The sequence below is a fragment of the Strongylocentrotus purpuratus genome, unplaced genomic scaffold (assembly GCF_000002235.5).
Source record: "Strongylocentrotus purpuratus isolate Spur 01 unplaced genomic scaffold, Spur_5.0 spur5_scaffold_16, whole genome shotgun sequence".
Lineage (NCBI taxonomy): Eukaryota > Metazoa > Echinodermata > Echinoidea > Camarodonta > Strongylocentrotidae > Strongylocentrotus > Strongylocentrotus purpuratus.
In genome coordinates, this window is record NW_022145601.1 from 21,266,330 (window position 1) to 21,291,713 (window position 25,384).

The 25,384-nt window shown below is 38.1% G+C and overlaps 1 long non-coding RNA gene across 1 annotated transcript; it reads right to left on the bottom strand.

The window, feature by feature from the left end:
• Nucleotides 1-20,063: 20,063 nt before the first annotated feature.
• LOC115924569 lies at nucleotides 20,064-24,232 on the bottom strand. The gene is made up of 3 exons (XR_004064364.1): nucleotides 24,065-24,232; nucleotides 23,276-23,368; nucleotides 20,064-21,481 (listed from the first exon to the last, which is right to left on the bottom strand). It is a non-coding gene; the product is annotated as an uncharacterized LOC115924569 (long non-coding RNA).
• Nucleotides 24,233-25,384: the final 1,152 nt, after the last annotated feature.

Below are 25,384 nucleotides of genomic sequence, written 5' to 3' on the forward strand. Positions count from 1 at the left end.
GAAAAACTAAAAGACAATATTATGTTAATAAACTGTCCTCTGCTATGGGGAGATCTACTGAGGTTTGGAAGGTTTTGAAGACTGTTTTGCCAACATCTCGTACTAATAGTACTGAAGCCCATGTAAATTATTCTGATATGAGAGCTAATGAGTTTAATCTATTTTTTCTTCTATCGGTGCAGAGTTAGCCTCTAATTTTCATGATCCTCCACATTCAATAAATGATGATGAAGTTCGTGTTAAGAATGATGCTAAGTTTACGTTTCATTTAGTCACTGAAAATGATGTTCGAAAAGAACTAATGAAATTGAAAGATAATACTTCTGTGGGTTTAGATGGGATTTCTTCCAAAATTTTGAAAATGTGTGCTCCTGTTATTGTTCCATATCTTACTCACATAATTAATAGATCATTCCTCGAGTATAAGTTTCCAAATCAATGGAAGAGGTCAAAAGTCATTCCCATTCATAAATCTGGCAACAAAAATTCCCCAAATAACTTTCAATACTACCCGGTATCAAAATTGCTGGAAAGATTTGTTCAGCGGCAATTAGTATCTTTTTTTTAGAAGAAAACAAACTTTTATCAGCAGAACAATTTGGCTTTAGGAGTAAACACTCAACAATAGCGTCTTTGGTTAAAATTACAGATAGATGGATGAACGCTGTTGATCAGGGAAAATATACAGGAGCAGTATTTATTGATCTAAAAAAAGCTTTCGATTGCGTTGATCCTGACTTGCTCCTCGAAAAGCTACGTAATATTGGTATAGCTGAGTTGATCTATAAAGCAATTATTTTACCCTTTTTTGACTATGCAGACATTTTAATCGATTCATGTGATAAAAAATATATTAAGAAACTGCAAACTCTCCAAAATCGCGCGGGCAGAATAATAATGAAAGTTAATCCATATGAACACATCTCTAACGCACAAATTCATTCACTTTTAAAATGGTCATCTCTCGAATCCAGGCGTAAGAAAAATCTAAATGTATTTGTCTATAAATCAGTCCATAATATGTTATCTCCCAGTATGAATGAAATGTTTCAACCCCCTTCTCATATTTATTCCCTCCGCAATTCCGGTAACTTTGTTCTCCCTCAACCTAGAACTGAAAATTGTCGCAGAACTACCCAATACAGAAGCTCAATTCAATATAATACTCTTCCTCCTACCCCTAAATTACTTCAAACTGTTCACACATTCAAAAAGTATTTAAACAATACTATTCCAGACTTCTTGTAGCTGTATTTTTTTTTTTTTTTTTTTTAAATAAATAATTTACTTGTCTAGCTTTCTCTCTTGTATATATATCGTAAAATATTTCTCTCCTGTTTCTTGTTTTACTCGAATTTGTAGTTATTATTGTAAGTTCTTATTTTGCTGTAAGTTTTCCTTACTTTTGTAATATCTATTTTCATGTTTTCTATGTCTATAGGGACCCCTCCGTCTTTCTTTTTTATAAGTGTGTCTTTATGATTGTAATATATATATATATATATATATATATGTTGATGTATTTTTTAAATGAGGGAAAATAAATACAATTCAATAAAATACAGTAAAGATCTTTAATTTAAAGTTATCTTGAGGATATTACCTGGCAACCATATTGTGATTAATTTGTAATGCGGTAATAGCGGCTTCTGAATGAGATGAACAAGTACTTTTGAACATAATTATGTTTATTGTCAAGCCATGCATGCGTTCATTCTATTCATCCTGCAATTTTCATCGAACAATAGTAGGCCTATAACACAATTCTGTACAAACGACGTGAGAGAAGCACAAAACAAGATGGGTGAACTTTTTTTCTGCAATGATTTACTTTCAATAAATCACTTACACTAAACATTGATTACATTTACATTGCGTTATATAGGCCCACAATACTGGTCAATATATTTGTTTTAATTGGTTGCTTATTAATACACGACTATCATAATGCTACCTGCATTTGTATAATTCCTATTGAATATATACAATAGGAATTATCTATGAAAATACAGGGTATTAGTATAAAGACTACAAGTACAGCACTGCAAACATATTATAGGAAATACTGAGATAGATCGAACTTATAATTTGTTTTGAAGCTTATGAACAATCTGTTCTCAGACATACAGGTAAAATGTGGAATATTTACGTTAACTATACGACATTAATGTTTCACCCGGTGTGTATGCAGGCGCGGATCCAGGATTTCTTAGGGGGGGGGGCCCAAATTTGAAATTATGCGAGCCAAATATTGGTACGTAATGGTGACCAACAGTGACGTAATGCGGGGGGGGGGGGGTCGGTGCAGGGAGGGGCGATTTCCCCCCTCCCTCCTCCGCGAGCGCGGAAGCTTTGACGTTTCATTAAATTAGAGAAAGAAGACGATTCGTTGTACCATTCTCGAAAATAATTCTCGTCTGAATTTAATTTTTCCCCTCCCGCGCGAAGCGCGGAAAATTTTTACGATTTATTAAACTATTAGAGAAAGAAGACGATTCGTTGTCGAGTTCTCGACTCTTAATCCTCGTCCGAATTTAGGTTCCCCCCCCCCCCCCTCCCGCGCGAAGCGCGGAAGCTTTTAAATTTCCTTAAATCATTAGAGAAAGAAGACGATTCGTTGTACCGTTTTCGAAAATAAACCTCGTCTGAATTTCGATTCTCCCCCCCCCCCCTCCTCCCGCGCGAAGCGCGGAAGCTTTTTACGTTTCATTAAATCATTAGAGAAAGAAGACGATTTGTTGTACCGTTCTCGAAAATAATCCTCATCGGAATTTAGTTCCCCCTCCATCCCGCGCGAAGCGCGGAAGCTTTTACGTTTCATTAAGCCATTAAAGATTCGTATTACCGTTCTCGCCTCTTAATCCTCGTCTGAATTTAGATTCCCCCCCCCCTCCCGCGCGAAGCGCGGAAGCTTTTAAATTTCATTAAATCATTAGAGAAACAAGACGATTCGTTGTACAGTTCTCGACTCTTAATCCTCGTCTAAACTCAGTCTCCCCTCCCTCCCCCTCCTGCGCGAAGCGCGGAAGCTTTGACGTTTCATTCAACTATTAAAGAAAGAAGACGATTCGTTGTACAGTTCTCGACTCTTAGTCCTCGTCTGGATTCAGGTTCCCCCCTCTCGCGCGAAGCGCGGAAGCTTTGAATTTTCATTAAATCATTAGAGAAAGAAGACGATTTGTTGTACCGTTCTCGAAAATAATCCTCATCGGAATTTAGTTCCCCCTTCACCCCGCGCGAAGCGCGGAAGCTTTTACGTTTCATTAAGCCATTAAAGATTCGTATTACCGTTCTCGCCTCTTAATCCTCGTCTGAATTTAGATTTCCCCCCCCCCTCCTCCCGCGCGAAGCGCGGAAGCTTTTAAATTTCATTACATCATTAGAGAAACAAGACGATTCGTTGTACAGTTCTCGACTCTTAATCCTCGTCTGAATTCAGTTTTCCCCCTTCCGCGCGAAGCGTGGAAGCTTTTACGATTCATTAAATTATTAGAGAAAGAAGCCGATGCGTTGTACCGTTCTCTATACTCTTAATCCTTGTCTGAATTTCAAAGATGTTCTCTTCCGATTTGGGGGGACCGCCCCCCCCCCCCCTGGCTACGCGCCTGCGGTCAGATAAACATATTTTGATACCTTGTCTAACCCCGCAAGAGCAGGGGTTAAAGGCTATAAATTATGGTCAGATAAGCATTCAGGGGCCCGTCTAAGGGCCCCTGGTGGGGTCGAGGCGGCGGAGCCGGCACCGGAAGCTCAGGAGTTTTAGGCGTTTAATTAAGGTCAAATGAGCATTTTTTTGGTATACCTTATTATTTTGTGACACTGGCAGGTCACTATTTGGCGTGGGGTCCAGGGGGCGGAGCTGCCAAAAATCAGGGGTTTGAGGCATTAAATTACCGTCAGATGAGCATCTAAGGGCCCGCCGTTGGGCCCTAGTTGGAATCCAGCGGGCAGAGCCCCCGGAAGCTTAGGGGTTTTAGGCATTAATCAAGGTCAGATGAGCATATTTTGATGCCTCATTATTTTTTAACACTGGCAGTTAACTATTCTTTCTTTCTTGCTCTCATTCTATATTTTTTCTATTTAATATACTCTTTCAAAAAAGTGAGGGGGGGGGGCTCGGGGCTCCTGATCCCCGCCGTACCTCGGGCCCTGACATGTAGGAATCTCAAGAATCATATTTCTTGCCTGGCTGTAAATTTAGGAATTTGTCATTTTCCAACAAACACATACAAACGTATAATTTACTAAAAAGTGAGGAAAAATCTCGGAAATTATGTCATTTCAGCATTATTTGTAATCCACCGTTGTGGAATTAGAAATAAACCATGTTTGAATTTGATTTCCCCCAGGCCCCCCCCCCCCCATCAGTACGCCAGTATCTCTTCTTTTCCTTTTTTCTTTCCCTTTCCTTCCTTCTCTCTTATTTTTTTGATTTTTTTTTGGGGGTGGGGGTCAACAGCCTTGGAGGCAAGGCCCTTTCGCCCCCCCCCCCCCGATCTCCTTCTTCCCCCTTTTCTTTTCTTCTTCCTCTTCTTTCTTTCCCTTTCTCTCCTCTTTCCCTTTCCCTTCTTTTCCTTTCTTCTCTCTCTTTTTTTTTTTTTTTTTTTTTTGCGGGGGGGGGGGGCCAAGGCCCGCTCGGCCCCCCCCCTGGATCCGCGCCTGTGTATGCATAATAGCCTATATGTATTTCATAATTCACCCATAGTTGAAAGCAATGCTTTGTAAGTATCTTTATTTGAGACTCATAACTCTTCATGTATTGGCTCATGTAGCTTCCAACTTATTTACTGTTGTAAAATTAACTATAAAAAAAACACACTCATGTAGACCAACCATTTAAAAACTTGTAATACAGACATGTAAGTTGGGTTCTGGCCAGTTGCGATTGCATTGTGAAAGAAACGTTGTGGAATCGATCAGAAAAGGTTGATCATCTAGCATATTAGTATTGATGTGTACTGCAAGGTTCAAGAATCATCAAAATGATAAGAAATTTGGCCCAGTCTTGGTAAAGTTACGAGCACTGTACACAAAAAGATGTATATGCATGGACTACACGAACATGTGGAATAAAAATCTGTCCCGATTTGTATGATGTTGCATGCCATATTTAGAATATTAAGGCATTTGAAGAGCCAGGGTTTTCAGGGAATATTTTTTATCTGATGTTCTTCCTCACGAATTATTTTCACCTCTTGGCCAGAACTCAACCTTCTCTTTAAGCTCTGATTATACAGTACAAAAAGACATACAGTGTTACAATATCATTTTGAATTTAAATCTATATAGCCAAGTTAAAATTCGCTCATGAACCATGAGTGTCGCCTGATATAGCTATTAACATACATGTACCTTATCATCATCTTATTCTGCACCATCAATGTTCCTTTACCCAAGGGTCCTAGCTTACTACTCTTTTACAATCAGAGAAATTCTAATAAATTTAACCCAACCGTCACATAATCCCATGCACAATTCATAAACATTCAGTCAACATCCTACAGTTTAAAACAAAATTGTCAGATGCAAAGATTGAATACAAACATGTAAGCTATCCCTGAATAGGTTTGTGGGTGACCAAAGAAATCTAATCTCGACACAATCTACAAGTTCTGGATGCATAGCTATCAAAATTGTGCATCAAAATGACCATGAAGTGCCTCAAAAAAGTAAAAATCTTTGAGTGACCGGTTTTACCATACTCATTATTCCCAAAAGATGGTAGTGTTATAAAAACAATAGGAAAACGAAAAATTTCGATTTCCAATCGTAAATATCTTGATAATCAGACAAACGGTCGGCTTGTAAAAGTCATGGGATTCCTGACTGACCTGAAGGTTTATAATTATGATTGCAGCATGAGCTAAATCCAGGATTTTGTTTTAGAATCTGAGGCAATGTTACCGAGTCACTATTCATTTCGAGAGAAGACAACTTTTGCGAACAGGATTCAGTAAAGCTCAAAAGTTGAATAATTGAAATTCAGCTAACCTCATTTCGAAAATAGCAATGATTTCATAATAGAATTGTCACTGTGGCAGCCTCTATCTACTTCTGTTTTATAGAAGAATTGTGATATTTCAAACTGTTTCCATTTCATGTACGACATAAGGATGTCCGCGCACGTGAATTTTGTGATCTAAAAAATCTGTGTGCCCATGCCTTGAGCCATAATGCATGGCCGTCCAGAGGATTTTTTTATGTTGGGGACCGGGGTAAAATGCAATAAATTATTGAAAATTTATTGCATTTTCTGTTTTTTTTAAATATTTATGGAAACTGCCCCCTACCCTAGCCCCCGCTGCGTACAGTCATGGTTCAGTGACAAAACAATGGCCTCGTAACTGTGAGGACCCAGGATCAAAACCGTGTCGATGTGCTATATTAGTGCCCTTTTGTGGGGCATTAATCCTCATTACTGTCATTTATGACTTGAGAGCGTAGGTCCCCTAGTTAATAAGCATAGTAGCATACACATGCTTTAGCAGTTCCGCAAAACACACATTGGCAAGTTATTATTAAATAAAATCTGAAAATGTATACTATTATCTATATCTATTATTTTTTTTATTATTTTTTTAATAATTCCATAAATTGGGGTAAAACTAAAATATTCCACCTTTATGAGCGACAGTGTACATACCAGGGTGCGATGATTGAGAAGATATAGCCTTCAACTGCACGCATATTAGCATGTCTTTTATAGACTTTGAATACATGAATTTAACCTATAAATTGTAATATTCCAAAAAGGAACAACCTAACGTTGTCATAATGGTATGGACAATATTCTGTTAGTGATAGGTAAGAATAAATAGCCATATGTTTTTTTTCTTCAGAGTTTTGCACTATCATAGTTTTATCCGTTATTTTCTCAAGTTTAAATTTATATGATTAATTTTGATGATTAAAATGTCTGATGTACATTCAAACATTGTTACTTATACATTTCTCGTGGTGCATTTTCGATGTCACAATTCGAGTATTGTGAAAACAACGTGAAATAAAAGCCACTTCTTCGTGCTCGTAGCTCGACAGGCTAATCCCAAAATATTGTATATGGGGCCGGGGCGATAGAAGACGAACTATGTGGATGTGTAGATATACCAGGGAGATTTCACTGACATCTCCCTGGATATACGTTGGTCCCTGGAAGTGTGTTAGGGTGCGTGGGTGGTATATAGGCACCGACGACACCAGGCGCGTACGCAAGGGGGGGGGGGGGGGGGTTAAACCCCCCTTTAACTTTTTGTATGTATAGGTTTTGGAGGAAACCCCCCCCCCTCTTTTTCCAATAAAAAATAATAATAATATAAAAAAAGTGGTAATGGGTGACCCCCCGAAACCGACCCTACCCCCCCCCCCCCCTTCCCAAGGAAACGAAATACCGATCAGCCAAGTGTTCAAATTTTGGGACACACACACCAAAGAAAAATATGTCCTCTTAACCCCCCTTATGGTATAGGAATAATGTTTGATACGCTTACCTTGTATTCTAACGTATAGGTGTAAACCATTAAATCTATAATCAAACTTAGAAGGGAAGTCAATCTGATCCTATTTGCTTGAATAACGCAAGACGAAACACTCACCGTCAACGCCATTGTCAAATGTAGGCATGTACTCATTGGCAATGGCTTTTGAATAAACTGATATTAAAATGCCGAAAACCAGCCAATTTGCTGTAAAATATAATTAGATTGGTACACTCAAATCAACGTTGTCTTCCCCGCATAAATATAGATAAACGCTTCACGCCCTAACAATCTGGACTATAGTGTGTACGTGCTGCGTGCAAACCAAACACGATATGGATGTATGATATATTATTGTTAATTTGAACCACCAACGCGTCGCATAGATAATTTGCATAACGCCTCCGTTCAAAGTCCACGTGAAAGCGGCAAATTAAAGGTACTATGACATGTCCCTTTTGCAGCCAACCTCAAATGCTGTAGAACTTTGCAGGAATTATGAATATGTCATGTATGTCCTATCTGTGAAATGTAAACGTTAGCAGTGTCCTCATATTCAAATTATGCAAGGAAACCCGTTTACTTGCTAGACTTCACTGTCAGACACTATTGAGTGACTGACTGGCTTTACATACATGAAAAGAGTTGTAAAGGGTACATGAGCATTTGTCTACATCAATAACCCACTTCTTGTGATGGCCAAGATTAAACTGATTGAATCTTTGCGCAGCATAAAACGCATGACCATTCGGTACAATTGTCTGAAAATCAAGACTATTACGTTTGGGGTCTATAGCCCTAAAGTCGATTTGACAACTAATAGTCGTTATTTTCCCACTTCAAGACATTTTCAAGCCCCACCTTTTTTAGGGAAGTTCTAAATTAGTATTATCTTTTAAATGCAGTTGGAATTTAACTTTTTCATTTTTTTGGCCTGCAAATGGGACATAGTACCTTTAAACCCGTCTTTTTGTTTCTTTTTTGCCCATATCATGCAAACTCACATGCAGAGACAGCTAGTGCCCGGCCGGGTAATTAATTTGCCAGCGCTATAGCCTTCAATGAAGTAGGAGTATTGGTTTATAGAAGTAGCAAAAGTAAAATTATTATTTGTACTAGTAGTAGCCTATAATCGTACTATCGTAGTACCAGTAGTTTTTTTTTTTTTTTTTTTGGCGGGGGAGGGGGGCACACACATGTAATCGATCGAGTTAAAACAAAAAAAGGGTCTAAAAAAGTTCAACCTTCGTGCCTGAATTAAAGTAGTATATTGGTATAGGTCTAGTAGATGTAGTAGCTGTCGGACTAGAAGTAGTTGTAGACAGAGGTAGGCCTATTTGATAGAAGCAATTGTAGGCCTATTACTGGTGAAGTACTTGCAGTAAAATAGTTAAAATTAAATAACGAGAAAGGTACAACAGTGAAACGCCCACAGTCTTTCATTAATTCAGGTCTATTCCTTGGCAATTTGAATTAATGACATGATCTCTATTTGTTATCACTTGAAATGTTACAAAGAAGGTGTCTTGTATTATGACACCTTTGCAACGGGTTCCCGATAATCAACTAACAGCCATTTCACTAGGCAATTTTGTTTTTCTCCTGCTTTTGAGATAATCCAAACAGTGATTTTTATTATCTTTGCAGTATTGCAACTCGGCGCTTGAATCCAGATGTATTTCTCGAAAGTTTTTGTTATAACGATTATTTTTCGACCCTTATTCATTTGGCAGAAAGTAGATTAAAATGCAAATACAGCATGTTCTTGTTTGCTTTACAAACATATGAAATCGACATGACAACCCAATATCATCTGAAAATTGAATACCGTAATCGTCTTGTTCTATACACATATAATTTAAATAGTAGGCCAGCATGCTCAAGTCAAGCACTTTGAAGAAGATAGTGCAAATTCAGACATCATTTTGAAGTAAATCTATACGAGTTTCACTGTATTACAAAAGGTAGGTTCTTTGACCACACACGGGAAAAAAAAAATCCTCTAACATACCTTACAATTGTGTCTTAAATGAGGGGATTCATATTCGGACAACCCCCCCCCCCCCACCACCATCACCTTCCCCTACAAAATCAAAGGATCAAACAGACATATAAAGCTAAGCAACTTAAATGTAAAAGAACAATAAAGCAACAGAAAAGAAAAAGTTTTCGTGACACCAATCCAAAATCGATGAATTCAAACAAACATTAGATCGAGCTAGAAGCCTTTTTAACACCCCTCCCCCAACCTCCCCCCCCCCCACCCACCCCCGTTATTACGGTACTTAGCTTATTGATATACTGAGGAATACTGTTTGATACGCTTACCTTATCCTGACGTACGTGTAAACCGTTATACCAAACCAAACTGTCTCAAAAGTAAATTCTTTTTATCATTCTTCCATTTGCTTCGTTACACGCAAGACGAAAGACTCATCGACAATGCCAATGTCAGATGTTGGCATGTATCATTGGCAATGGTATTTGTATATATTTTACTCAAGTCAACGTGGTCTTCCCCGTATAAGCCCTTCCAAACTCTTCCCGGGGTCGTGTGTATGCATGCACACCAAACACGAAATCAATGTAAAATTCATGGTATATTACAATTGATTATTACTATCGCATAGACAATTTGCATAACGCCTCCGTTGAAAACGGGAAACCCGTCCATTTTTATTTTTTGTGGCCAGATATATTTATACCACAGAGGCAATATTGCACGGGAGATCGATATCCCATCGCCACCGGGCTTAAATTTTGATAATATTATTATTATTATAATTATCATCCTTATTATCACTATTAATATGAATGTCATCATTATCGTTATTGCACTATTGCCCATAAAGTTAGAACAAAAACCCCTTTTTCATGAAAATTAATGATTGTGGCAATATGATTCATTCTTAATCGATAAGTTTATATCTCCTCAGAGCTTTATTTCCAATCTTTATGACCAATAAACTCTCATAACTAGAGGGAGGGGAGGGTGTCGTGTAGATATTATGTGGGTTTGGTTACAGAGTCAAGTGACGGAGAGAGAGAGAGAGAGAGAGAGAAAGAGAGAGAAAGCTAAATGAGGGAGATAGGAGGGTGATGTGGACTTTAAATTGTTTGGAGGTTATCATTTACGCATACAGTTCTTATGACAAAAGTATACACAACTTTGTTTGATTCCCATTTACGGATTTAAACCTGAATGGCATTGAAATATACTTCGTATAAAACAGGAACTAATATTCCGTGTAATAAAGCTATACTCAAAACTCTACTGCCATGGATGACTGGGCAGCAGCCTTTTCAAAAAGTATTGTCAATATCCCCGTGTACCAATAACTTTTGGCTGCAGCATTCGATGTGGGTGAAAAGCCTTTACGCACTGTTATTTCAGTCCAAAAACTGTAAGAGAAAAATTATGATTTTCTCTTTGTTATGATGACACATTCTTGGCTTATTTCGCATTCCTTGTTAAGCTAAGCCTTGTCATTGAGGCATTCAGAATGGACAAAGTTTACTTGGCATGCTATCTTTTTACACGAAAGTCTACTGTCAATATCTTTGAGGTTGGTAAACCTCTTATTTTAATGTGACAAACGTATGCACCATAGACACCTTATGGAGCTCTCACGCTCTGCCGTGTAGGACTACCGTCCACCTGCCGGGCTATTAAAAAAAAACAGAGTCCAGAACGTTGGGTTTTGAGCAAACTTGTCCCCGGCCGCAAAAAAAATTCATAAAATGAATCTTTTCACCGTTTCGTTGCCATCTTCTGACCGTTCTCACCGGGCGCATACCGGGTGTTGAACGTGCTTCTACCGTCTTCACCGCCCAGATTGACTTTTGTTGAAAATTTTGGCCGTTTCCATACCGGGCCCATACCGGGTCTCGAACGTGTGCACCGGGTTTGTAGCAGCCACCTACCAGTCACTTAGCGTCCCCTCACCACTCGGAGCGTCCTGTGAGCGAGTCCCCGGACTGCTGACTTCATGACACGACTGCCATAAATACCCCGATTTGAACGGCAGCGGTCAGTCCGCTCTCCATTTTTCATCACCGTTCTGTAACGGGTTATGAGCGTGTTATGAACGTGTTCGTACAGTGTGACCGTTTTCATAACGTATTCATACCGTCCTCATACCGTTCAACACCGTCCTCTTGCTGCTTACTTGCGGCCGGTGCCAGCCGGCCAAAGTTTTGAACATGCCCAAAACTTTCGCCGGGTCCCACCGGGTGTAAATAAGCGCCAACGCCCTATTAACGTGTTGCCCGCTTTGATAACGAACCACCGTGTGCCCTCGCCGTTCTCCACCGTCCGCAGACATTTTCGCGCACGGTGGCACACGGTAGGCCTACACGGCAGAGTGTGAGAGTCACTTTATGCATATAAAAAGAGGAAATGGACTAGTGAGCAGAGAGATTAGAGAAGTAATGCTACGTTTACACTATGTTCCCGGCGGCCACGGCAACCACGTTTTAGGCCACCGTGGACGAAACGGGATTGACGTGACACAACGCGGGGGACCGTATGGGCAAACGTGACAGGCCGTGATTGCCGTGGATACCGTGTCAGATTTTTAAACTGTCAAAAAATTTGCCACGGCAGTCACGGTGCGGATGAGAAACCTAGTAGGCCGTAATAAACCGGGGTGAACGTAACAAAACGTGACAGTCCGTAATAGGCCGTAACAAAACTTGGGGTGGTCCGTAGTGGGACGGTTTAAGCGCCCGGCACGCTACGGCGCGTTGCGTTCTACTACGGTCTGACACAACGCGAGGTCTCAGAATACCATGATTGCTATTGCTTGGGAGACCTTCTTTTTATACCGCCGGCACAAACGTGCTCCAAAGCTGCCCTGCGTCCACGTTTCATCCGTACAAAGCCTTGACAGAACGTGAAAAACGTGTCAGACCTTGATCAAAACGTGGGAAACGTGAGGGACCCCATCAGAACGTGACGGGCCGGGAGGGAACGTTCTGGCATCCGTGGTAGAACGCGGGCCGAACCGTAGTGCGCCTTGGAGTCTCCGAGACTCAGCATCCCCTTCCCCCCACGGCCCGTCACGGATACCGTGGTAGACCGTGAGAAAACTTGGCAAGACGTAACAAAACTTGAATCCAGAGATAAAATTGGTCTATTAGAAGGCTGTAAAATAATGAAACATAGCATTGGTAATGTCCACACTTTTACATTGACACATTTATGAGAAGTAGTAGTAGGAATAGTAGTAGTAGCAGTACTTAGTAGAAGAAGTGTATTGGTTAGAAGTAGTAAAATTAACATTATTATTAGTTAGTAGTAGTAGTAGTAGTAGTAGTAGTATAGAAGTCGTAGTAGCGGTAGTTAATATAAGTAGTAGAAATAGAAATAGAAGTAGTAGGAGTAGTAGTAGTAGTAGTATAAGTAGTAGTAGTAGTAGTAGTAGATGTAGTTGTATTAGTAGTACTTGATTGTATTTGTAGTATTGTACTTCTAGTGAGTACTTGTAATATATGATAGTTATATTTAAATTACAAGAAAGAGAAAATAGTGAAAAGCCCAGTGTTTTATTTATTTAACTACCTTGTAAATTTTGTTTAGCACAATAAATGAATGTATATATACGTAGTAGTATAGCAATAGAAGTATTAGTAGCAGCAGAAGTAATATTAGAAGTAGTAGTAGCTGGAGTGGTAGCTGTAATATCTGTTGTAGTAGTATTAGTAGTAGTAGTAGTAGTAGTAGTCTAGTAGTAGTAGTGGTAGTGGTTGTAGAAGTATAATTAGTAGTAGTAGTAGTAGTAGTAGTAGAAGTAGTAGTAGTAGTAGCAGTAGTAGAAGTAGTAGTAGTAGTAGTAGTAGTAGCAGTAGTAGTAGTAGTAGTAGTAGTAGAAGAAGTAGTAGTAGTAGTAGTAGTAGAAGTAGTAGTAGTAGTAGTAGTAGTAGTAGTATCAATAATAGTAAGGATATATTGACTGCTTTGAGAGGCATAGTGGTTTCTATAGGGTCAAGGGAAACTCACAACCTGCTATGACCCCAAGGCGCTTGCGCCGCGGGGTCATAGCAGGTTGTGAGTTTCCCGAGACCCTATAGAAACAACTATGCCTCGAATATTAAAAGCAGTCAATATATATTTTATAAACCGAAAAAAAGGAAAATGTTGACTCACCCCCCAGGACCAAAATCCAATTGAAACCAGTTGAAATCTCCAACTGGTTTCAATTGGTTTCAACTGGTTTCAATTGGTTTCAATTGGTTTCAATTGGAATAGAAAATTTCCAGTTGAAACCAATTGCCGAACTGGAAAATATTGTTATGGGTACTCATTTCCAGTTCAAACCAATAAGAAGTGCAACTGGAACCAGTAATGTAATTTTTCCAGTTACTCAATTGGTTCCAGTTAGAAGTCATTTCCAGTTACCCAACTGGTTCCAGTTAGAAGTTCAACTGGAAACAGTAAGATGATTTTCCTGTTACTCAATTGGTTCCATTAGAATTCATTTCCAGTTACCCAACTGGTTCCAGTTAACATTCATTTCCAGTTAGAAGTCATTTCCAGTTACCCAACTGGTTCCAGTTAGAATTCATTTCCGATTACCCAATTGGTTCCAGTTAGAAGTCATTTCCAGTTACCCAACTGGTTCCAGTTAGCATTCATTTCCAGTTAGAAGTCATTTCCAGTTACCCAACTGGTTCCAGTTAGAATTCATTTCCAGTTACCCAACTGGTTCCAGTTAGAATTCATTTCCAGTAACCCAACTGGTTCCAGTTAGCATTCATTTCCAGTTAGAAGTCATTTCCAGTTACCCAACTGGTTCCAGTTAGAAGTCATTTCCAGTTACCCAACTGGTTCCAGTTAGAATTTATTTCCAGTTACCCAACTGGTTCCAGTTAGAAATCATTTCCAGTTACCCAACTGGTTCCAGTTAGCATTCATTTCCAGTTAGAAGTCATTTCCAGTTACCCAACTGGTTCCAGTTAGAATTCATTTCCAGTTACCCAACTGGTTCCAGTTAGCATTCATTTCCAGTTAGAAATAATTTCCAGTTACCCAACTGGTTCCAGTTAGAATTCATTTCCAGTTACCCAATTGGTTCCAATTGGAAATATTTCCAGTTACCCAACTGGATCCAATTGAAACCAGTTAATTTGCATATTATATGCTTGTGCGCAGATCAATGTTTTATGTAATTTATTTTGATTTACAATGTACTTATTAATTAATTTTCATTTGCAAGTAATGCATTTGTTTTAGATAAATATAAAGATCAATTAGCAATGATAAGCATGTTCATTAGTAACATATTTTTGTAATTACACAGATTAAAAGTTTATGAGTAAAACACTAACCATGTACAAAATACATCAATTACAAACATATATAATGGCAATGCCTTCCTTGTTAAGTATATTATATGGTCTGCATATTATAATGCCCTTTACATTGTACTTAATGTAGACACATATAGGCCTAACAATGTTTCTGTGTTGACATGAGCGATAATTAGTGCAAGAGCTAATTAACTTATAACTAATTAAGTTTATGCCAATTACTGTAAGTTTCAATTGGATCCAATTGAAACCAATTGAAACCAGTTGAAACCAGTTGAAGCCAACTGGTTTCAATAGGGAAATTGGAACAACTGGTTCCAGTTGAAACCAATTAGGCAACTGGATCCAGTTGGCAATTGGTTTCAACTGGTTTCAATTGGAACCAGTTGGCAATTGGTTTCAACTGGTTTCAATTGGAACCAGTTGGCAACTGGTTTCAATTGGAACCAGTTGTTCCAATTTCCCTATTGAAACCAGTTGGCAACTGGTTTCAATTGGTTTTGCTCCAATTGGTTTCAACTGGATTTTGGTCCTGGGCCATTTAGGTTTCCATCTCAAAAATTGGAAACAAAAAACCCCAGTATTTTGCGATCGAGACTAGTACACAAAATGGCGATCGGTCGTCTGCGCTGCGTGGATTGGTAGATTCGTCGCCTGAATGCAGCGACCAAAATCGAATTGCACTCAAACACCGTTAACGGTATTGCGCATCGGTCATCGCACAAAAGAAACTTATACGGTAACACGTAAACCAAAATGGGGATCGCAGCAAAATGACGTCACGCTTCACAGCCATGGAAAAAGTGCTATGAAAAATGGATATAAACCGGTAGAGCCGGGAAAAATGACTATGAATTTCAATTAGCGGGCATGGTTAAGAACATGACTGCAATTTCAACCAATCAGAAGACAGGATTAGTAAAGAATCTTAAAATGAGGTATATAATAAATAATAATAATGAATAGGGTAGGCACCTAGTCGACATTGTTATTGTCAACATTACTCGGTAGATCAACCAGTTTCAGTACATTTTGTATTTTCCTATGCTTGGCATTAAATGACTCTGCGCTTGTAGAAGTTCATGTTGAAAGAAAACAGTGAATTAATAGTTCCGTCAAAAAAATATATTTAGGTGCAGTGGCATAGCTCTTTTCCTGAAGAAATTTGAATTTGACATGAATTAAAGAATTTGTTGGCAATGACATCTCTATTTTGTATCACTTGAAATGTTATAATGAAGATATCTTATTTCATAACATCTTTGCAACGACTTCCAAATAATTAACTTACGACCATTTCACTAGGCTTTTGTTTACCTCTCCTGCTTTTGAGATGATGCGGACATGATTTCTAGTATTAGCTCTGCAGTATAGAAATTGTTCTTGAACCTACATGTATTTCTCGAAAGTGTCTAGTTATCATTTTGGGGTATTTCACTATCATTTTTGGACCCCTTATTCATTTGATAGAAAGTAAATTACATGCATATACATGTATGTTTTTACAAACATGTGATATCATGACAAAATTAACATAGCATTTTAATATTGAATACTATAACTGTCTAGTTCTATATAAACTGTATTTACTAGAAATATCATTTGAATATAGTATACCAGCATGCTCAAGTCAACCACTTTGATAAAGAGAGTGCGAATTCAGACACTTAAAGTAAATATATAGTTTCACTCTAAAACTCTGAGATGGACTGATCCATATGCGAGTACCAATTAGAACAGCGAGATGGGAATATTTTTGATCTACAGAAAAGGGTTGATGATTCAACGAAGGAGCTTAACACCCTTATAGAGCCGCGATGCTGAAGTCTCCAGTAATGAAATCAAGAAATTGCAGGATGAAGTGAATTCCAGTTGCACCAGTTGATATTACTGGTCTGTGGGCATATTTCCAGTTGCACCAGTTGATATTACTGGTCTGTGGGTATATTTCCAGTTGCACCAGTTGATATTACTGGTCTGTGGGCATATTTCCAGTTGCACCAGTTGATATTACTGGTCTGTCGGCATATTTCCAGTTGCACCAGTTGATATTACTGGTCTGTGGGCATATTTCCAGTTGCACCAGTTGATATTACTGGTCTGTGGGTATATTTCCAGTTGCACCAGTTGATATTACTGGTCTGTGGGCATATTTCCAGTTGCACCAGTTGATATTACTGGTCTGTGGGCATATTTCTAGTTGCACCAGTTGATATTACTGGTCTGTCGGCATATTTCCAGTTGCACCAGTTGATATTACTGGTCTGTGGGCATATTTCCAGTTGCACCAGTTGATATTACTGGTCTGTGGGCATATTTCCAGTTGCACCAGTTGAAAACTGGTCCATGGGCATATTTCCAGTTGAACCAGCTGACACCAGTTAATTTGCAAAATGAATATGGGGTGCGTGCACATCTATGTTTTTATACAATTCTTCTGAATTTGCAGCATATTTCTGAATTACTGATGATTTAGTTATATACAATTCATTTTGCAAATAGTATAAAATATGAATTGCCAATTGTTAGGACATTTCACTACTTTGTATATATTACATTGAATTAAACATGAATTAGAGAAAACGTTAACTATGAACTTAACTACGTTAACTAAATGACATAATACGTGTACTTATAGTTATGTAAATGATACTGTTTTTAATTGTATTAAAACTTCTTCACTCCTTTCTTCCAGTTACAAAATCCCTGATCCACAGATGCGCCCCTTCTTATTGAATCTGATTGGGTTAGAATATTTTTGAACGCAAAGCAGAACGGCCGGTGTAAAAATGTCAGAGGAAAAAAATGTCTGAGGTAACTGGTAACTAGATGGACCTTCGACTGCACGCAGTCGGAAATGATGTCTCTACCATAGAGCGAATTTACAAACCAAAAACAATATGTCAAAGATATTTCAATGTTCATTTCTGTTATATCACTACGTTTATTATTGCCTGTTATTGTTTATATTATGTAAAAAGAAATGAAAAATAAATTCGCTCTGAATAGAGCTACTACTACTACTACTAAAAGTTCAAGTTTGATTGTAATCCATTAGGCCTAACAGTTTCTCAGAATATCGTGAATACATTTTTTTTTCGTAAACATGTTTGACCCTCTGATCTTTGACCTCATAAAATCTAATCTAATCCGTTCATTATGGCTCTGCAAGATACATACATGTCCTGAGTTTGATAGTAATCCATCAGTTCTAATGAGAATGCGTTCACAAGCTATTTATGCATACATAATGAGCCCGTGACCTTTGACCTCATGACCCCAAAATCTACTCAGTTCATTGGCTCTGCAAGATTCATACATGCTTTGAGTTTGATGGTAAGCCGTCCATCTGTTCTAATGGTAGTGTGATCACAAGCTATTTTTGCAAAAATAATAAGCCCATGACCTTTGACCTTTGAACTCATGACCCCCAAATCTAAGCAGTTCATTACAGAAAGATACATTCCTGTACATGTCCTGAGTTTGGTGGTAATCTGTCCATCGGTGCTAATGATGTGATCATGAGCCATGTTTGCATACCTAATGAGCGTGTGTCCTTTGACCTCGTGACCCCAAAATATAATCATTTCATTCATGGCTCTGCAAGATACACACATGACCTAATTTTGGCAGGAATTCATGAATCGGTTCTTTAGATAACTCGATCTCGAGACGTACGGATGGACGGACAGCCCAAAAACAAAATGCCTCCGGCTTCTTCGTAACGGAGGCATAACAATGTCAGAGGTAAAAGAGGTGGAGATCAAACTTAAATCGGCCAGATTCTGGACTAACCGGTTTGACGCAATGATCATGAACATAGTTTCGACCTAGGTATATACTTCTTTTACGGTATAAGCCGGCTCCCGATTTTCTCGCGATGTCATTTATTTTAAGTACACATATCTTTGCACTTGTAATTTTTGCCAATCAAATGCGGCGTCTGGCCAGCTTTTATGTTTTTTTTATAAATTTTCTGGAAAAAAAAATCGTTTTAGTAGAAGGCGTATGTTTATCATGTTGTTTTGATTTATATTTTTGTTTAAAGTAGGCGGCCACACAAAAATATAGCAGGCTGGGACGCTAAACATGAATTTAATTTTATTTTGTCTAATAATATACTTGTTTTGTTGCTGCTCGTTGAAATTGCTCAACATGCCTATATTTAGATGATTCAAAACAAAATATGAAGTATAACTAGACCTTACAATTTATGTAGATCGATGCACATGCATATAGGCCAAATAAAAATTCGAGTTAAATTCCAATTAATTCATTAGAATAATTTACTGAATGTTATGAACCGCCAATAATTCCATTAGGGAAGACTTTCTCTTCTCTTTAATAAGGGTTGTTCAGAGATGGCGAGGTAACCCGCCGCAAAAAAAACAACCGCCGCGGTTTTTAATTACATGTAAAATCAATGGCAGATGCCCACCAAAGGACGTATTCATATCCACTGAGCTCTGTTTAATAAGATATAGAAATTCGAAGCCTATTACACTTTTCGTCATGAGAAGAAAATAAAAACCTAGGCGCTTTTGCTGCGTCATATCTGAGTGAGCCATTACAAGGTAGAACCAACTTACTGAAGAATTCAATGGTTAATTAATATCTTTAACGGTTTTTTTTTTTTTAAAGAGCTATAGTTATTGTAGAAACCAATCATGTAAAATCTCAATCAAATCAAATCAAATCGAATCATGACAAATACAATATGATGAAATAAAATGAAATGAAATCGAATGAAATCTCAATCAAATCAGATCATATCAAATTAAATCATATCTCAGTCAAATCAAGTCTTAGTCAAATAAAATAAAAATATCAATTTAATCAAATAAAATAAAATCTCAATCAAAGGATATCAAATCATATTTCAGTCAAATCAAGTCTTAGCCAAATGAAATAAAATCTCAGTAAAATAAAAAAAAAAAAAAAAAAATCACAATCAAAGGACATCAAATCAAATTATATTCAATAAAATTCCGATCAAATTAAATTAAATCATACCACATCAGGTCTTCTATTCACCCGGCTTTATTGTTGGTTTAATGGTAGGTAAAAGTTGAACTGGAAAAGACCTTATTCCTCATATCAAAGGCCTACACTTTGCAGATATGCACGTAGTTTATCAACTGTATATTATTTGTATATAGTTTTAACTCTGCTAATGAAAGATAAACTAATACAGCCTAATTTTATTTTGAATAATATACTACGTTAAGTACAATTTTATTCAAACAAATCATACATTCATCCACAAATATAAACAGATACGTCTAATGCATTTTTAATCAAACAAACTATGCATATACAGCCGTACATCATTTCAATGCAATGAATATAAAAACTCCTTTCTTACGTAGAAAAAGAAAGGGAAAGACAGCTGGGTCATTCCCCTATTTGTATAATGAAATTTAATCGAGTTTTAAACACTGAACGGGGAAGATGTAGAAGTACTGTGGTATAAAATATGACACATTGAATATGAGACAAGGAATATTTCGTCAGCCAATAATATATTTTTAGAAGCCACTATTTGTTTGAAAGAACATGGGATAATGTAACAAAATAAAAATGAAACATAAAAAAAGAGAAACTTGTAATAATTCAATCACAAACAATGGTGCCACAAAACAGGTGCCACAATATCTAGAGACGCTACTGTCACCTCTGGTGTTACTAGCTGTAAACAGTTTTGAGACAAATACCTCAGTGAAAGCACGTTTACGTTTAAAAAACAAAAACACCAGACAAACAAAACACATTTTGAACAAGAAGATTCACTCAGGACAATATGAACACTGTTCTGGGGGTAACCTGACTTGTTGAACAAAATATTGTAACAAAGTGCTATTTTGTGCTGTAGTTCAGTTAGTTCTGCTTCGTCACTCGTCATCCCATGTCGATGTGGGTTGAAATCTAGCTAACTCCTGTAAAAAGGTGGTCATGTGCAGTAGCGGGCCTAAAATAAGGTTTAGGGAGACTTGAGGAACTTGGGGTTATTTGCATTCGTTTTCCATGTCCGTCGCGATTTAAAAAAGGGAAATATGAAAACATTGGGGAGAGGAGCTTTAACAATTTGAAAAGGTTGATTATGTAGCACTTAGGAATTGGTGTACTACCGGAATCATCGACAGCTAAAACAGTCTAGCTGGATGTCACGTGCATTGTAAATAGAAATGTGTATATGGGATTACACACACATGTGGCATTAAATTTTGTCTGAACAGTTCATCTGTTCCTTGGTATATTTCGAATGTAAGGGTTTTTTGAAGTGCCCCTTTTTTTCAGGGGATTTTTTAAACTATGTTATTTTTCACACTAACATAAAGAGAATAGAAGAAAGGGGCTCAAAATCATTTTCCACCTTTCTCAGAACTCATCTTTCTCTTCAATTATTAATCCTCCTCTTCTGGTAGTAGGGTGCTCACAAGGTTAATCTGTTCAGCCCTAAGTAGAGCAGCCCTAAGTCTTACACGTTCCTGCGATTTATCAACCCTTTTGCGCCATGTCCTCAGCATGTCGAGGGTACCTCTCCAAGTGACGCCATCATTTTTCGGATGAAGCGTTCGGTATCTGGTACGCTGACGTCCAGTTCCGAAGCAAGGCGGTCGATTTCTTAATCATCACTCATAAACTCGGCTACCCTCCGCAAGATCTTGTCAAATTCATCACTTACTTCCATGCAACTAAGAAATAAAAGGGAAACAAAATAGAAATTATTCAGAATATTCAAAGAGTCATCCAAAACACCTTAATTATTGACCACAACCATCTCCAATCATATATCCTAACCAAGTATGTTGTCGTCATATTTGTAAATTTAGGAATCTTTTTTAATCTTGAATTGAAAAAAAAGAGTTGTTTACCAACTTACCTTTACCATGGAGTTACTCCATGCCTTTACCTATACAACTTTGGTTAACAGCAGTATATAAATAAATTCAGATTGCTAGGAATTACACTTTATAATTATTGATGTTTAAATATTTAGCCAAATACACTTTCATCCTATTTTACCTCTGATAAGACAAATTTGACAAAATGTAAACTAGATGGAACTTCGACTGCGCGCAGTCGAAAATGATGCCTCCGTCATAGAGCAATTTTACAAACCAAAACAGAAGAAATTTTTCAAATTCAAGTTCAATTGTAATCCATTAACAGGTTTTCAGAATATTGTGATTACAAGCTATTTTTGCATACATAATGAGCCCATGACCTTTGACCTTATGAACCAAGAATCTACTCAGTTCATTGGCTCTGCAAGAAACATACATGACCTAAGTTGGCAGGAATCCATCAATCGGTTCTTGAGACAACGCGATCACGAGCTGTTTTTGCATACATAATGTGCCCTGTGATCTTTGAACTTTGACCTTGTGACCCCTACATCTAATCAGTTCGTCGGCTCTGCAAGTAACATACATGACCTAAGTTTGGCAGCAATCCATCAATCGGTTCTTCAGATAACGCGATCACAAGCTCGTTTTGCATACATAATGAGCCCTGTGGCCTTTGACCTTTGACCTCGTGACCTCAAAATCTAATCAGTTTTTTGGCTTTGCAAGTAACATACATGACCTAAGTTTGGCAGCAATCCATCAATCGGTTCTTCAGATAATGCGATCACGAGCTCGTTTTGCATACATAATGAGCCCTGTGACCTTTGACCTTTGACCTCGTGACCCCAAAATCTAATCAGTTCATCGGCTCTACAAGATACATACATGACCAAAGTTTGGCAGGAATCTATCAACCAGTTCTTCAGATAACGCGATCACGAGCTCGTTTTGCATACATAATGAGCCCTGTGACCTTTGACCTTTGACCTCGTAACCCCAAAATCTAATCAGTTCATCGGCTCTACAAGATACATACATGACCAAAGTTTGGCAGGAATCCATCAACCAGTTCTTCAGATAACGCGATCACGAGAACGGGACGTACGTACGTACAGACGTACGTACGTACGTACGTACGGACGTACGGACGGACGGACAACCCGAAAACATAATGCCTCCGGCTACTTCGTAACGGAGGCATAAAAAAGTCCTAACCAAAATCATTTTTTGTTTTAATTAGCGTTTATATGATATTGACCTACCTTCCGGGCTTACCTCTATCGACAAGGGGAGCAGAGGATGCACATGTATGTCAGTATTAGAAATATATATATATATATATATATATATATATATTATCTGAACAGAAAGACTTTGTTGACTTTGTTGTTGAGGTTATCGTTGGGTAGTTCTACTTTGTTTATCTATTGATAATAAGATAAATTACCTGTTTTATTCACTGACAAAATAATTTTGTTTCCTCATTGCAACCACATTGTGCAATTTATTAGTGAGTAGCATGTACTCCCTGCTGCAGTGCTCTGCTGGTACCGACAAATCACCTTTTTTGTGATAGTGGAAAGTTGTGGTTGTCTCATAAAGCTTGTGAGAGGAATAGAAAGTTGTGAATATGATTACCTGGTGTGCCGCAAGGATGGCTCGGGGAGGATACAAGTCAGTCCTTGAGTGTTTCTTTGTCTGACGGGACAGGAATTCTAAACTTCTCTAGTTCTGGAGACAAAAAGCAAAAATGTTTGTGAAGATATCATATCACAATATGGATTATGTGAACATGTTACCTGGGAACAACATAATAGGTCTTAATTGAAATCTTGAGATCTGCGTTCTTAATGCGTTGTACAGCAGAAAGGGTAAATAAATACGGGAAAAGAGACAAAGAGAGAGTAAGACTATGTGTACCCATTTCACTTTAAAATTCAAAATTTTCCCACTCTATAAAGGGACAAGGAGGATCCCCTTGCACAGTGTTTTTCAACCGGGGTGCTGCGGTGCCCTGCGCTGCCGCAAAGGGAATGTTAGTTAAATATTAAAAATGTATTTTGGAATAATGTCAACTTCATGAAAGCAAAGTATCAGAAACCGCAAGATGCCCAAATATATAATATCACTTTGGGTAGTTTATTTTGATGAGTAAATAACATTTTAGAGATGGTAAGTAAGTAATATGCAAATAATTGAAGCACGAAAATGAAGAGGAAAATACCTTATTACCACTTAAATATCATATTCGAGGCTGAATAATGATTCCCTTTTTTTAAGAGTTCTTTCACATCTTGACTAGTGTGTAGACAATTGATTGTATGAAATGCAAGATATCGGCTTTGTTTTTAGCTCTGTAAATTGTTATCATTACTATGTGGTTATTTATGTTATAAATTAACATAAGCAAAAGAATAATCTACGAACCTGCTTTGATGACGTCAGCATATTCCTTCATGCCATTCTCTAGAAATTTCCTTCTCAGATTGAGAGCACTTTCACTGTTCCGTCCATTCCTCAAAACATACTGGCACAAGAGATCTTCGAATGCGTAATGTTGATTTTTGTCGACATTTGCCTGTATCGCTGCGCCAGAGCCCTTTGCTCGGCTTAATCCCAGGCAAACGCTTATGGTTTGTGCGGTGACCTGCCCAGGATCAATATTTTGTGACAATGTCAGCACAAATTTTTCCGTCAAAATGTCCGCCATCACAAGTTGCGAAGTACTGTCGCTAGAAAATAAATATACATATTTAAGGTTTTAGGACAATTACCCTCGACTAATTAACAGCGGACATTACCCCCCCCCCAGACAATTACCCCTGATGATAGTTCCCCACGGAAGCACCCGTGGACAATTATCAGGGGGTTAGTTGTCCTTGGGGGTGGTTATTTTCCAGGGTGTCATTTTCCGTTTTTTTTTTCCTTATAAGATATTTGAGATGTAATAATCGAATAACGATATGATTTAAATAAACGCATGTATGGATACATTTTCCGGTTCTAAGACAATTACCCCGTGGACAATCACCACCCCTCCCCCCCCCCCACCTGAAAACTACTCCCGAGGAAAATTATCCCTAAAAATTACCCCCAGGACAATTATCCACCCCCTATGAAAATTACCCTCTTAGACATTCACCCCCCCCCCTCCCCGTGGACAATAATTACCCCATTTATAAAATTCTGCTTTAACCAACTTATTTTCAGGGGAACAGAGAAGGTAATTTCCCTAGGGAGTAATTTTCAGGGGTGGTGAGTAGTTGTCCATGGAGGATTATTATCTCGGGGGCTATTTTCCTCGTGGGTGGTTGTCCTTGGATGTTTTTTCCAGGGGGTCATTTTCGGGGGGTCATTGTCCTGATTAGATATTTAAGGTGTCATGATAGAATACCGTTATGATTTGAATAAACGCATGAATGGATACATTTTCCGGTTCTCAGCAATACCCCCCCCCCCCGGAAAATTACCCTAAAAGGACAATTACCTTCAATGCTAATCTTAATTGTAATTTAATGATGCATGTTCCGTTTTTTTTATAAATGTATATAAACAAATTACTTTGTGCTATGCTAACTAAATTGCTCGGGTGACTACGCATTTGGACTACGCATTTTAACCGGGTGACTCTGTGTATTGGTGCTAATGCATTATTTTGTATACAAATTTCCTTATTCCATCTGGTTTTAAATTTCTCCCCTCTTTGGGGGTTTTCTTCTACAATACTTATTTTTCCAGGAACCTATA